General features: G+C 45.1%; 1 protein-coding gene and 1 long non-coding RNA gene across 3 annotated transcripts in view; one reads left to right on the top strand and one right to left on the bottom strand.

Annotated features, from left to right (window-relative positions):
- Positions 1-5,426: 5,426 nt before the first annotated feature.
- Positions 5,427-10,018, bottom strand: LOC142847915 (uncharacterized). Of its 2 annotated transcripts, none has more exons than XR_012910325.1 (3): positions 9,879-9,980; positions 8,256-8,302; positions 5,427-7,339 (listed from the first exon to the last, which is right to left on the bottom strand). It is a non-coding gene; the product is annotated as an uncharacterized LOC142847915 (long non-coding RNA). The 2 variants fall into 2 exon arrangements; XR_012910324.1 differs by having other exon boundaries at positions 5,429-7,339; positions 9,945-10,018.
- Positions 9,751-11,196, top strand: part of Mapre2 (microtubule associated protein RP/EB family member 2) — a 146,287-nt gene continuing 144,841 nt past the window's right edge. The window contains exon 1 of the mRNA XM_075969189.1: positions 9,751-10,105. The gene's annotated coding sequence lies outside the window, so the exon portion shown is untranslated. The remainder of the gene's footprint in view (positions 10,106-11,196) is intronic.

Raw genomic sequence — 11,196 nt, 5'->3', positions numbered from 1 at the left:
TATTGGCCATTCAGCTCTTTTATTAGACCAATCAGGTGTTTTAGACAAGCAAAGTAACACAGCTTCACAGAGTCAAACAAACGCAACACATCTTTGCATCATTAAACAATATTCTACAACTTAAATGAACGTAACACATCTTAAGCTAGTATTCCGCAGCACCAGCTTCTTTGAACAACTATTTTAAGTTAGAAATTGGGTTCCCACCATCTCCTCCCTGGGTTTGACTATTTTCTACAAGAACTCACAGAGTTTAGAAAAAACAATTTGCTAACGGTTACTAGTTCCCTACAGAGGAGACTACAAAGGCTACAGATGAATAACCAGGCAGAGGTTGGACACAGAACAAAATACAGAGCAAAGCAATGGAAGTTCCCCTGCTCTCCCTGGCTCACCAGCCTTCTTGCATCCCCATACACTCAGCCACCTGCTGGGCAACCCTGAACACCATAGTCCAGGTATTTTTATGGAGGATCCATCACAAAGACATAATCTTTTATGAACAAAATCCCTAACTCTTTGTTCCTGTAGATGAGAATGTGTCACTGAAAATCCCAATTTATACTCATGGCTTGGTCTTTTTGTTCATCTATGCCATCCAGGAACCCAGCAAGAGTCACTTCATTAAAACAATAGATGCTCCTGTCATCCAAGGGATAGACCCTCTGTGTTAATCCCTGGGTGGCAAAGAAGGAATATCGGAACAAGTGCCATTGGTGGACTTGCTCACTCCTATACTAGGAAGTAAGTAGTGTTGTAGGGATTGTCTGCTGGGAGACAAGGGCAGAGACCAGACATTTTAGATCACACTGAGCAAGAAACTGGGGGAAGTGGCGTGGGTGTATAGTCACAGCTTACCAGTAACAAGTTTCTCATAAGCTATGTGGAGAAGACTGAAGGTTGAGGTAAACATCATGCTTTGGTTTCACAACAAAATAGCCAAATGTCTACAATTTCTTTATTTATAGTTTTTAAAGCTGACCTGAACAATAAGATTGTAATGAGAAAATACAGAATGAAGTAAGAAAGAGTTATCTTAAAACGAATGAAAACAGAGAAAGCCCCACAGAAAGAGCAAGTAGTCACATGGAAACACAAAACGGGACACACTTTCAGAGAGATCACACGCAAACATCACTCCAATGTTAGGTTCGATTGCTTGTCGGCAATGGGCAGTGAAGGAAAGCGGAGTCCTCAATAGTATTGTCTCATTACAGATGGCAACCAATGTTTAACGGTTATTATAATGTGTCTTTAAAGAAAAAGATTGTTTTATTAAAAATTTTTCATACATTTTAATCATGTTTTCTCCTCCCCCAACTCCACTCAGATCTTGCTTGGCCACCAAGGAATGGCACTAATTAAAAGGATTAGGAGGCGTGGCTTTATTGGAGGAAGAATGTCACTGGTAGTGGGCTGTGAAGTTTCAAAAACTTGAAATATGCCTAAGAGTTGTCATGGTCATGGTGTCTCTTCACTGCAGTAGAACATTAACTAAAATAAAGATTTATTCCATCAAAGACCAGGTCTGTAGACCCAGGAAAGTTCCTACATGCATTTACCTTGCTTTTTGGCTTCTGTGGTTTCATTTCTTCCTAACTGTTCTTGCAAACTGAAGTATGTCAACCAGGATGTGGGTTTTTTTACATAAAAGACAAAGAACAGTGAGGCTTGGGCTTCATGATTTGTGCAAGTTCCCCATGCAACCACTGGCAAGACAGACTTTCTATTCAGCTTCTCTAGTGGACTAACCTCACAACAACTGATAGTTTTAGTATAGGCATCAGGGCAGACATCTGTGGTTTCTCAGAATTTGCAGAACATCCGTCCAAGACCTTCTGGCTCTTAGAGTCTCCACTGAGAAGTCAGGTGCAATTCTAATAGGTCTGCCTTTATATGTTTTCTTTTTCTTACAGCTTTTAATATTCTTTCTTTGTTCCATACATTTAGCATTTTGATTATTATGTGCTGAAGGGAATGTCTTTTCTCCAGTCTATTTGGTTCTTCTTACATGTTTATTGGTACCTCCTTCTTTAAGTTGGAGGTATTTTCTTGCATCATTTTGTTGAAAATATTTTATGTGCCTTTGACCTGGACTTCTCCTTTTTCCTCTATTCCTGCTATTTGTATAGTATTTGGTCTTTTCATAGTGCCCCAGATTCCCTAGATGCTTTGTGCCTGAACTTTTTTTAGATTTAACATTTAATTTGACTGAGGTATCCATTTCTTCTACCTTGTCATTAAATGCCTGAGAGTCTCACTTCCATGTCTTGCAATCTATTGGTGAGGTTTACCTCTTAGGTATTTGTTTGACATTCTTAATTTTTCATTACCAGTTTTATTGCAGTTTGGGTTTTCTCTAGTGATTCTATTTTTTTTGTTAAAATTCTACTTTCATGTCTTGAATTGTTTTCATTACTCCACTCAGCTGATTGTGTTTTCATGAACTTCACTAAGAGATTTATTCCTATTCTTTTTAAGGTCCTTGAAATATTCACACTTGCTGTTTTGAAGTCCCTGCATTGTGCTCCAGCTGTATTACACTTTTCATGGTCTATTGCACTAGGGTTTCTGGTTTCTGGTGGAGGCATATTGTTATGGCTGTTCATGTTTGAGTTATTCCCTTAGGGTCTAGTCATTTGTAGTTATGACGCTTGAAGTGTTTCTCTTTTGTCTTTCTTGGGTGGGTGCTTCATTCTTTAGTTGCTGCACAAGCATGGTGGCTGTGATGCCCCTGGTAGAGAGTGTTTCTACAGGTTGGCCAGTAACAGAAAGAAACCTAGATGGGCTAGGAGGAAAGACTAGGCCTTTCTTCAGAAAGGTGCTTAGAGGGTTGGGGTTTGCACCAAGAGGTGGAGAACACAGGGAATGGAAGGAGACTGCAGAAGGACAAAGAATAAGTCTAGGGAGACAGGGATGGAAGGGCTGGAGGACCCTGGGTCCGCATTAAAATATGGAGCCACCAGCGAATGGAGGTGGAGTGAAAGGAGGGCCTCCTACACGCAGGTTCCTACAGGACAGAGAGTGAGGACAATGGAGGTCAGGAATGATGATGAAAATCACCTACCTGAGTTCCAGCCCAGTGTGCCCGCTGAGTGTCCCTGTAGACAGTGTTTCTGTGGATAAGTAGGTGACACAAAGAAATGGGCATGGGCTAGAGGAGAAGGCTGAGCGGATCAGCAGAAAAGACCTCAGCTGGGTTGGCACAAGCTGTGTTTATGTTCCCTGGAAGTAGAGGTGGGATGGGAGGAGGAGTTTTGTGGGTACAATACACTAGGACAAAGAATGAATCTGAGCCAGTGATGGTGGTACACACCTTTAATCCCAGTTCTTAGAAGGCAGAGGCAGGTAGATCTCTGTGAGTTCAAGGCCAACCTGGTGAGCTAGGGCCAGAAAAAAATAAAAGAATAAATCTGGAGTAACCTGGATGATAAGGCCAGGGGACTCGGGTCCGCACCAAGAGATGAAGTTTCCAGGGGATTGGAAAAGATATTTTAAATTCATTTAGAAAGGATTATAGTCCGAGAAATTAAAGTTACTGTAAAAATATACGTCTCTGAGATCTCCTGACTTTCAGATTTTTATCCGTAGCACCCCCCCCTCCACCTTCCTTCTGGGATCCCTTGGGCACCTCTGATTTAGCGTGTCCCGAACTGAGCTCTGTATCCTGCTTGACATCATATTTCATCATCTCCAGCTTCACTGTCCATTCAGAGTGCAAGATGGCAAACCTGGAGCTAACCACACACACACGCACGCATGTGCACACACACACACACACACACACACACGTGCACACACACACAGACACACACACACATGTGCACACACACACACAGACACACACACACGTGCACACACATACACACAGACACACACACACGTGCACACACACACAGACACACACACACACGTGCACACACACACGTGCACACACACACGTGCACACACATACACACACACGTGCACACACACACACACGTGCATACACACACACACGTGCACACACATACACACAGACACACATACACGTGCACACACACACACACGCACGCACGCACGCGCACACACACACCTGCAGACCTCTGCTCTCCATCATGCCACTGTCTGAAGCCAGGTCATCACTGTGACTCGGCTCTTCCCCTCTTCACCCCTTACTGTTGAAGCCATCTTCCAAAAACTGGGCCGGATCCCAGATGACTTTCCTCCAGTACTGTTTCTGTTTCCTTTTTCCTACATACTTCTCTAAGTAGAACTTTTATCTCACACTTATATGTTCATCTGTAAATAATACAAGCATTTGTGGTATTGTAGTCATATATTACACACATAAAATATCACAAAATGTAAAATTGGAACCCTGAAATGAAAAGGAAGTAAATTCTATTTTGTAAGCTATTTAAAAAATAGGTAAAAAAAAAAAAAAGAGGTAAAATCTATTGCTATTACCTAAATATTGCTTAGTGAAAGCATTGTGGGTAAATAGGTTTCATAATCTCGGAAGTTTTTATTTCTGTGAGACAGACTATCCCTTAGCAGACAAGGCTGACATGGCCTCCAGTTGTGATGCCCCAGCCTCGGGTTCCTGAGTACATAGATGGCATATGAACTTCACCATGTGTGGCTAATTTTGGGAAGCTGCGTTGTGATAAGGTCACTTGATAAATCTGAGTGACACCGCAGTCCATTTTGATGTTTAGTGTGATGGTTCTGAGGGCCTCTAACTGTGCTTCCCAGGGAGCTACATATGCAAACAAGGGGAGGATATGATTGGCTGAAATTATAATTGTTCGGTTTTCAAAGGCACAGGTTTGGAAGGACTCTTCTGAGAATGTATTAATGTTCACACAGTTTCTGCTGTCTTCGATCACTTTAAACTCTCCATTTTCACAGGCTGAGTTGGTCAAATTAGATAATGTAATGAATAAATCTATTAAGTGCTTGTCAACAACTGACAAATGGAAGCTTTCTTTAAGAATTAGTAGAGAATCAAGGATGCTCCTTGATGCTGTCGAGCCCAACCCTCCCCTCAGAGTTCCTTGAGTTTGGTAAACAGATGCCTGTGGATCTGCACATCCATACTCCTTACTGGTAAAATCCAAGTCCTCTTGACAAACTAATGAATTAACGGGACTTCTGACTTTAATGTGCACTGTGATAAGGCAGTCCTAGTCATTCAAATCTGGGATCCCTGCAGCCCCTAATGTTATGGCAGGAGGGTTTGAGTTCAAGGCTAAACTGAGTGACTGAGCAAGACCCTATCTCAAAACAAGAACCAAAAGGAAAAGGGCTGGGGTTGTAGTTTGGTAGTAGAATCCTTGCCTGGCATGGACAAGCTATCCCAGAACTGGGGAAATACAGTGGGGGCAGGGAAGGAGAAAAAGATCAAACAGAAGCATTAAAAATTATGCACCCACCTTACTTCTTTGTATGTGACTCTATTTCCAGCGTGTCATAAAATGATAAACACTTTTGATACTGAATGACTTTGGGTCCTTCATTACACTTTAAACAAAGCCTATGTTTCATAAACACATTATGTAATGAGCACATTTCCTCTTCCATTCTCTTTCTTTATGGGGGCACCAAAGTTGGTTATGATCAAAGCTCGAAGCTAGGGAGACACTTACACTGGACTTCCTGACACTTTTTAGCCAAATCACAAACATTTGCTCCTAGGAATCCAGACATGCTTTGGAGTTGGTGGCCTGGATGCTGCAGACAACAGCAGGCAGTGATTCCAACACACTGTCATCTGACGGCATTTTTACTCTCCATCCTGACAAAGACCGTCAGATACTGGTAACGAGCACCTTCTTCTCAGTCTTGTTCTTATCAGCCATGTATTTACAAGTGACTCTCTACAGCATATCTCCTGAGGTTACAAATCATATCTAAGACAAAATTACAACTCAGCAAAGACTCGAGGGGGGTGGGAATCAGTCAGAGAAGGGACTGAGCAAAAAGTTCACAACTTAATAGACTCTGTGTCTCCTTTAGAGCCCTGTGTGATGGATATTTGTAGAAATGTGTAGTAGAAGCTGTCAGAATATTAGGGAATGGCCGTATTTTACAAAGGCATATACTGGGAAATAGTTCTATACAGTGAAGTCATTGACCCATGTATTCAGAGACTACACAAGATTTAAACCAGAACCATGACTCAGTGCCCTGCAGCATATAATATCTTATACCTGCATTGCACTCTAGATTTTACAACAGGCGTTAGTGTTTATCTCATAAATATATGAAGTATGGGAAGATATACGTGGTAGATTTAGCTAATACAATTTTAGGCATTTAGAAAAACCCCCAAGGTTTTCTGAAAAGCATTTTATTTTCCTCATTTGTGAACTTCTTTTTAACTTGAAATGCTGTAATACAATGTTCCCATGAACATGACCAGAGAATTCTTGGTCAACGGTATAGTTTAGACAATCGTGTGATGACCTGGGATAATTTTATCCTGATGGCCTTCCTCTATTTTTTTTTTGTTTTAAGATTTCATTCTTTATATACACAGATTCATCCAAGGTTTTAAAAAAATACCATAATTGCAATCAAAATTAGAAAGTTGTCTTGTGTTGTTGTAGCCTTACACATTTAAGGCATTTAAGGTGGGTACGCTACCTGGGGAACAACCAGGACAGTACACTGCAGATGCGTCTGGATAGTCAGGCCTGGAGTGGACAGACCTGGAGTGCACTGACAAGTGTTCCTCTTGATAATACTGCATGACAACAGCATGGCATTGGTGCCCCACTCCCCCAAAAATGCCACACAGTACTGCAGTCACCCAACTGGTCATTTCTGCTAACCTCCTGCTGTAGCTAAGCTCTTTTTAGTTTAATTTTATCCCCAACTTCCTCTAAATGGATCCCTGTGGGTGATATTATCATCCACAGTCACAAACTCTCTACTTTCCTCTTCCTGTTGAGTGCATAGCTCCTTAAAGTCTGAACTTAACATGACTTCTTTTAAGCAATGAAACTGAAAAAAAGCCTTGGGTCACTGGTGAGTGAAGGCACCCGGGTTTGGGTCCAGTTCTTCTGCTCCCTTTCCTGCTGTGTTCTCAGGGAGCTGTCCAAGGCTAAAGCAGGCTAGAAAGGCAATCACCTAGGCCAGCTTCCCTGGAGTCTGTCCGTGTGTCAATCACTGGGAGTTTGGTAGCATTTGTTGCAGCGGCATGGTCTGTCCTATTGTGAGGGACACAGTCTCTCCCCAGTCGTGTTCCCACGGATCGTCCTCTGGGCGACAGCTCACAGCTGCTCACGTGGCTCTTACACCCGTAAGTCAGCTTCACACACGAGCTGATGACAGTCACTGTTGAAGACAAAGTCTAGAGGAAATACCAAGGAAGAGCAGCAGGATGATGGCTGAGATAAATCATATTGTGTGCTTCCCACCCTCACTGGATCCCTAGATTGCTAGCGAAGGACTGCCCAATACAGAACATCATCTTGATCAAACACAGAGATGTTATCAGTTTTATGAGAGGAAGGAGTTTAATTTAGACCACAGCAAAGGCTACTGGGAAATTCAGTGAAAATGCATAGTAAATATTTGTGATCTGTGAATTCGAGGCCAGCCTGGTCTACATAGTGAGTTCTGGGACAGCTGGGCTATGCAGAGAGATCCTGTCTCAAAAACACCACCCCACACCTACCCCCCAGCAAACAGCATAGTAATACCCGCATAAGTTTAAATCAAAGTTATTGCTGGCGTGGTCTGAAAGGTAGTACAGTAGCAGAATACTCACCCAACACCTAAGATGTCCCAGGTTCAAACCTCAGGACCACGGCCAGAGTTTATTCATCATCACAGAATAACAGAACCTAAAGACTTGAGTGCTAAAGCCACAACTAACATCCCTCCCCCAATTTTTTTTTCTGACACAGGATTTCTCTGTGTAGTCTTGGCTGTCCTGGAACTCACTCTGTAGACAAGGACTTGGGAAGATGTTAAGGATGTAGCTATGGATTCAGAAGTGATCTCTACACACTTAACAACTGAACTAAAACATGAATTAAATTGTGAGGCAATTGGTAGAGAGGGGAGGAATTAATCTTAGAAACACCTATATTTGGGGAAGAAAGAAAGGGGGGCAAGCAAGGAACGGGAAGTCTAATGACATCACCATTCATCCTGAGAGCTAAGAATACCAGATCTTCATTAATAAAGCCATTTACATTTAAACTTCAAGTTTTTTAATGAGGAGGGGAAATGTACAGCTCCCGAACAACCCATTTACTCACTCCAATATTAAAATAGATTACCCATCCAGCAGGCAGCTGGGCATTATCTGTAATAAAAAGCAAAATGAATTTTTAATTCAGTGTCTGAGAACCAATTCATCACGATTTAAAATAGAAAATGAACTTTTTAAACAAATGGTTTGCTCTGCACCGTGACCATTCTCACTTATGGCACACACATCTGCACACCTGCATGTCTGGTATACTGTGGGAATGACCACCGTCTGTGGGGCGACTGCCTTATTCCTATATTATCCTGCACCAGACTGCTTCTTCAAGCATGCTTGGACTTCACATCTGCAATGACCCAGCAGCTAGTTAGCTCACACTTCCTAAACGTTGGTGTGTTAGGCACTATGCGGGTCCTGGTTTATCCCTCCGGACCCTGCAATGAGCTGGGTGTTTATGCTGTGCTGATGAATATCATCAAATTGACGGGATCTAAAATCACCTAGGAGACAAATCTCAGAGCACGTTTGTGAGATTGGATTAACCCTGGTAGGAAGACCCATCCTAAACGTAGGGAGCACCAAACCATAGGTTGTGGTTTCAGGATGAATAAAAAGGAGAAAACAAGCTGCCTCACACTCCTGCAGCCTCTTCTTCCCTGCCGTGATGGAAAATAGACACCCCCCCCCCTCCCCAGAGGTGCATTTGCTGGCCTTTTCTCATAGCAACACGGAGAATAATAAATACCAGTCACATCTTACAGCCGGAGAGTCGGGCAGCCAAAACGCAGCAAGGGCCAGCTAGTGTCGAAGAGTACACTCTAAGCCTTGTCCTTAACGTGTGTTCCTCAAACTAGCCCTTACATCACTTAGGAGTTTACCAGACACAGAGACTCTGAGCTCAAGGCTGGATCCACTCACATTTGAATTTTTTCTAAAAAAAAAAAAAGTCCCCAGCGGATCCTTCTGAACGAGAAACGGGGTGAGTGCTGGGCTGAGGTCAACCCCTCTAAGGATTTTTAGTGACAGCTGGCGGAGATGCATTCTTCTCCTTAGTTAGCAGGGAGAGTGGGCGCATCAAGATGAGGCTGACCCTGTTCCCTGGGGACTAAAGGAGGGAGTCCCACAGTAATTTGTTTCCAATGCAGACACTGGAGAGTATTGTAAACAGCAGGGGTGGGACCACTTCCAAGAACAGCAGATACTGAACCTGGTCTTGAAGCCCTAACATTTTTTTTTTAGTTCGTTTCATTAAAAACGGCTGCTGTTCCATATGGACAAGTGCCCACACCAATCATCTTCCGGAGGGAACTTCCCCAGTCCGGAACCTATTTTCCAACTTTAACTAAACATCAACAGAATCAAAAGGTAGGTTTGGAACCTCCATACAGTGCACAGTTACTAAATCATTAATCGCGCTATCCGGCTATGAGGTGCTTCTTTTAATAAAACTAGGTTGTCCCTCCTTATCCAGAAGTTCCTAAGAGTGAGTGCAAATAGTTTCGGGGTGCTATGCAGAGCCCAGGTGCAGGTACTTCATTCAGGGTGGGACATCGCCTTTGGATCCTCGGCAAGCTTCGCCCTTCTGCTCCCATCTGGTTGCAGCCATCCGCTCTCTCCATTTCTTCCCCAACCCCCACACTTTTCCCTCTGTCACCAGTTCAGCCTGTCTGACCCAGAGTTCCTCTGCGAATCGCCCTGAACCCGAGGGTCTCCTCCACTGCTGGGGTCTCCACCTCACCCGGAGAAGAGGCGGCGCCCGGGGGCTCTCTCAAGTGGACTCTGACGGTGGCCGACGGCGAGTCACGTGAGAGTGTGGAGGCGGAGCGTGGCAGGCTGAGGGGGTGGAGAAACAAAGCCCCCAGCTGTCAGCAGAGGAAGGAGGCGACAACGCCGGAGCAGGTGAGTCAAGTATGTTCAAAGCTGTACAGCCCTGGCGCACCCCGACACCCTTTGCCCTGGGTCAGTCCCTCCCAGGCCCGGGATTGGCCGCGCCTTCCCCACCCACGCCTGGGTCTGCGATCTGCAGATCGAGGAGCAAGCGGATCTCGGGGTCTCCGAGCCCATCAAGAAGTTATCCTGCCAGGGTTGTGCACGCAGCCGCGTTCTTACTGGTCGCCCCTCTTTTTTTTGTGGCGGGAGCTAAAGCGGTATACCCCAAGAAAGGGAAGGGAGTCAGAGCTGCCACGCTGGCAGACACAAAGTGCACTGGCCGAAGAGTGACGGCTGGGGCCACCTAGGAGAGGGGGTTTTGTAGGTGCGCGCCCTCGGAGCTCGGCCCCTCCTGCTGGAGCACTGGGACGCGGGGGCTGAGAGCCCTCGGAGCTCCTAAAAGCTGCGCACTTTGGGGCAGACCAAGAAGTGTACCGCGCGCACCCAGTCTGGAGTGCATTCCGGGATCCCCCAAGCTCTGTTGCTTCCCTGGTGCGTCCTGTCCGGGGACAAGGGTCGCAGGGCTGGGAACGATCCGGGACTTGGGAATCAGATGGGTGTGTGGCAAGAAGAGCGGGTCGCTAGTCTGCGCCTGAGAGGTTCTCCAGGGAGCACCGGGCGGGGCGAGGGGGGTGCTACTCGAAGACCAGCACTCTGGTTTGGAGGGGCATTCTTCAGTCTACCCTTCCAAGTGCTCCGCCGAAGCCAAAGTGATGCCACAAAGGCCCAGAAAGCTGGGTGGGTTCAAAAAAAAATACTCCCCACCCCACCCCGCGCGCGCGCCTTTGAACCTGAGCCTTAGGCAACGCGGTCTTCAGACCGGAAAGAGCAAAAGGGTCTGGTCACCACTTAAGTCACTTTGCCAAGCCAGTGTCAAAGGAGCAGCTGCAGCCTCGGAGGAATGGAGCTGCAGCCATTGGACCAGGAGCCTTTGTCTTAACCTCCAGTCCCCCTTCTGCTAGCCCTCGTTGGGTCAGTGGCGCGCAGAGTAATTAATATTCCTAACATTAACTGTCCCTTCACCTCAGCACCAGACGGCCCTGCTGTCCCTCCTTCCACCT

Source organism: Microtus pennsylvanicus, chromosome 4 (genome assembly GCF_037038515.1).
Source record: "Microtus pennsylvanicus isolate mMicPen1 chromosome 4, mMicPen1.hap1, whole genome shotgun sequence".
NCBI classification, from domain to species: Eukaryota; Metazoa; Chordata; class Mammalia; order Rodentia; family Cricetidae; genus Microtus; species Microtus pennsylvanicus.
Note: the sequence above shows the minus strand (reverse complement) of the source record. Positions and strands in the feature narration are given on the sequence as shown.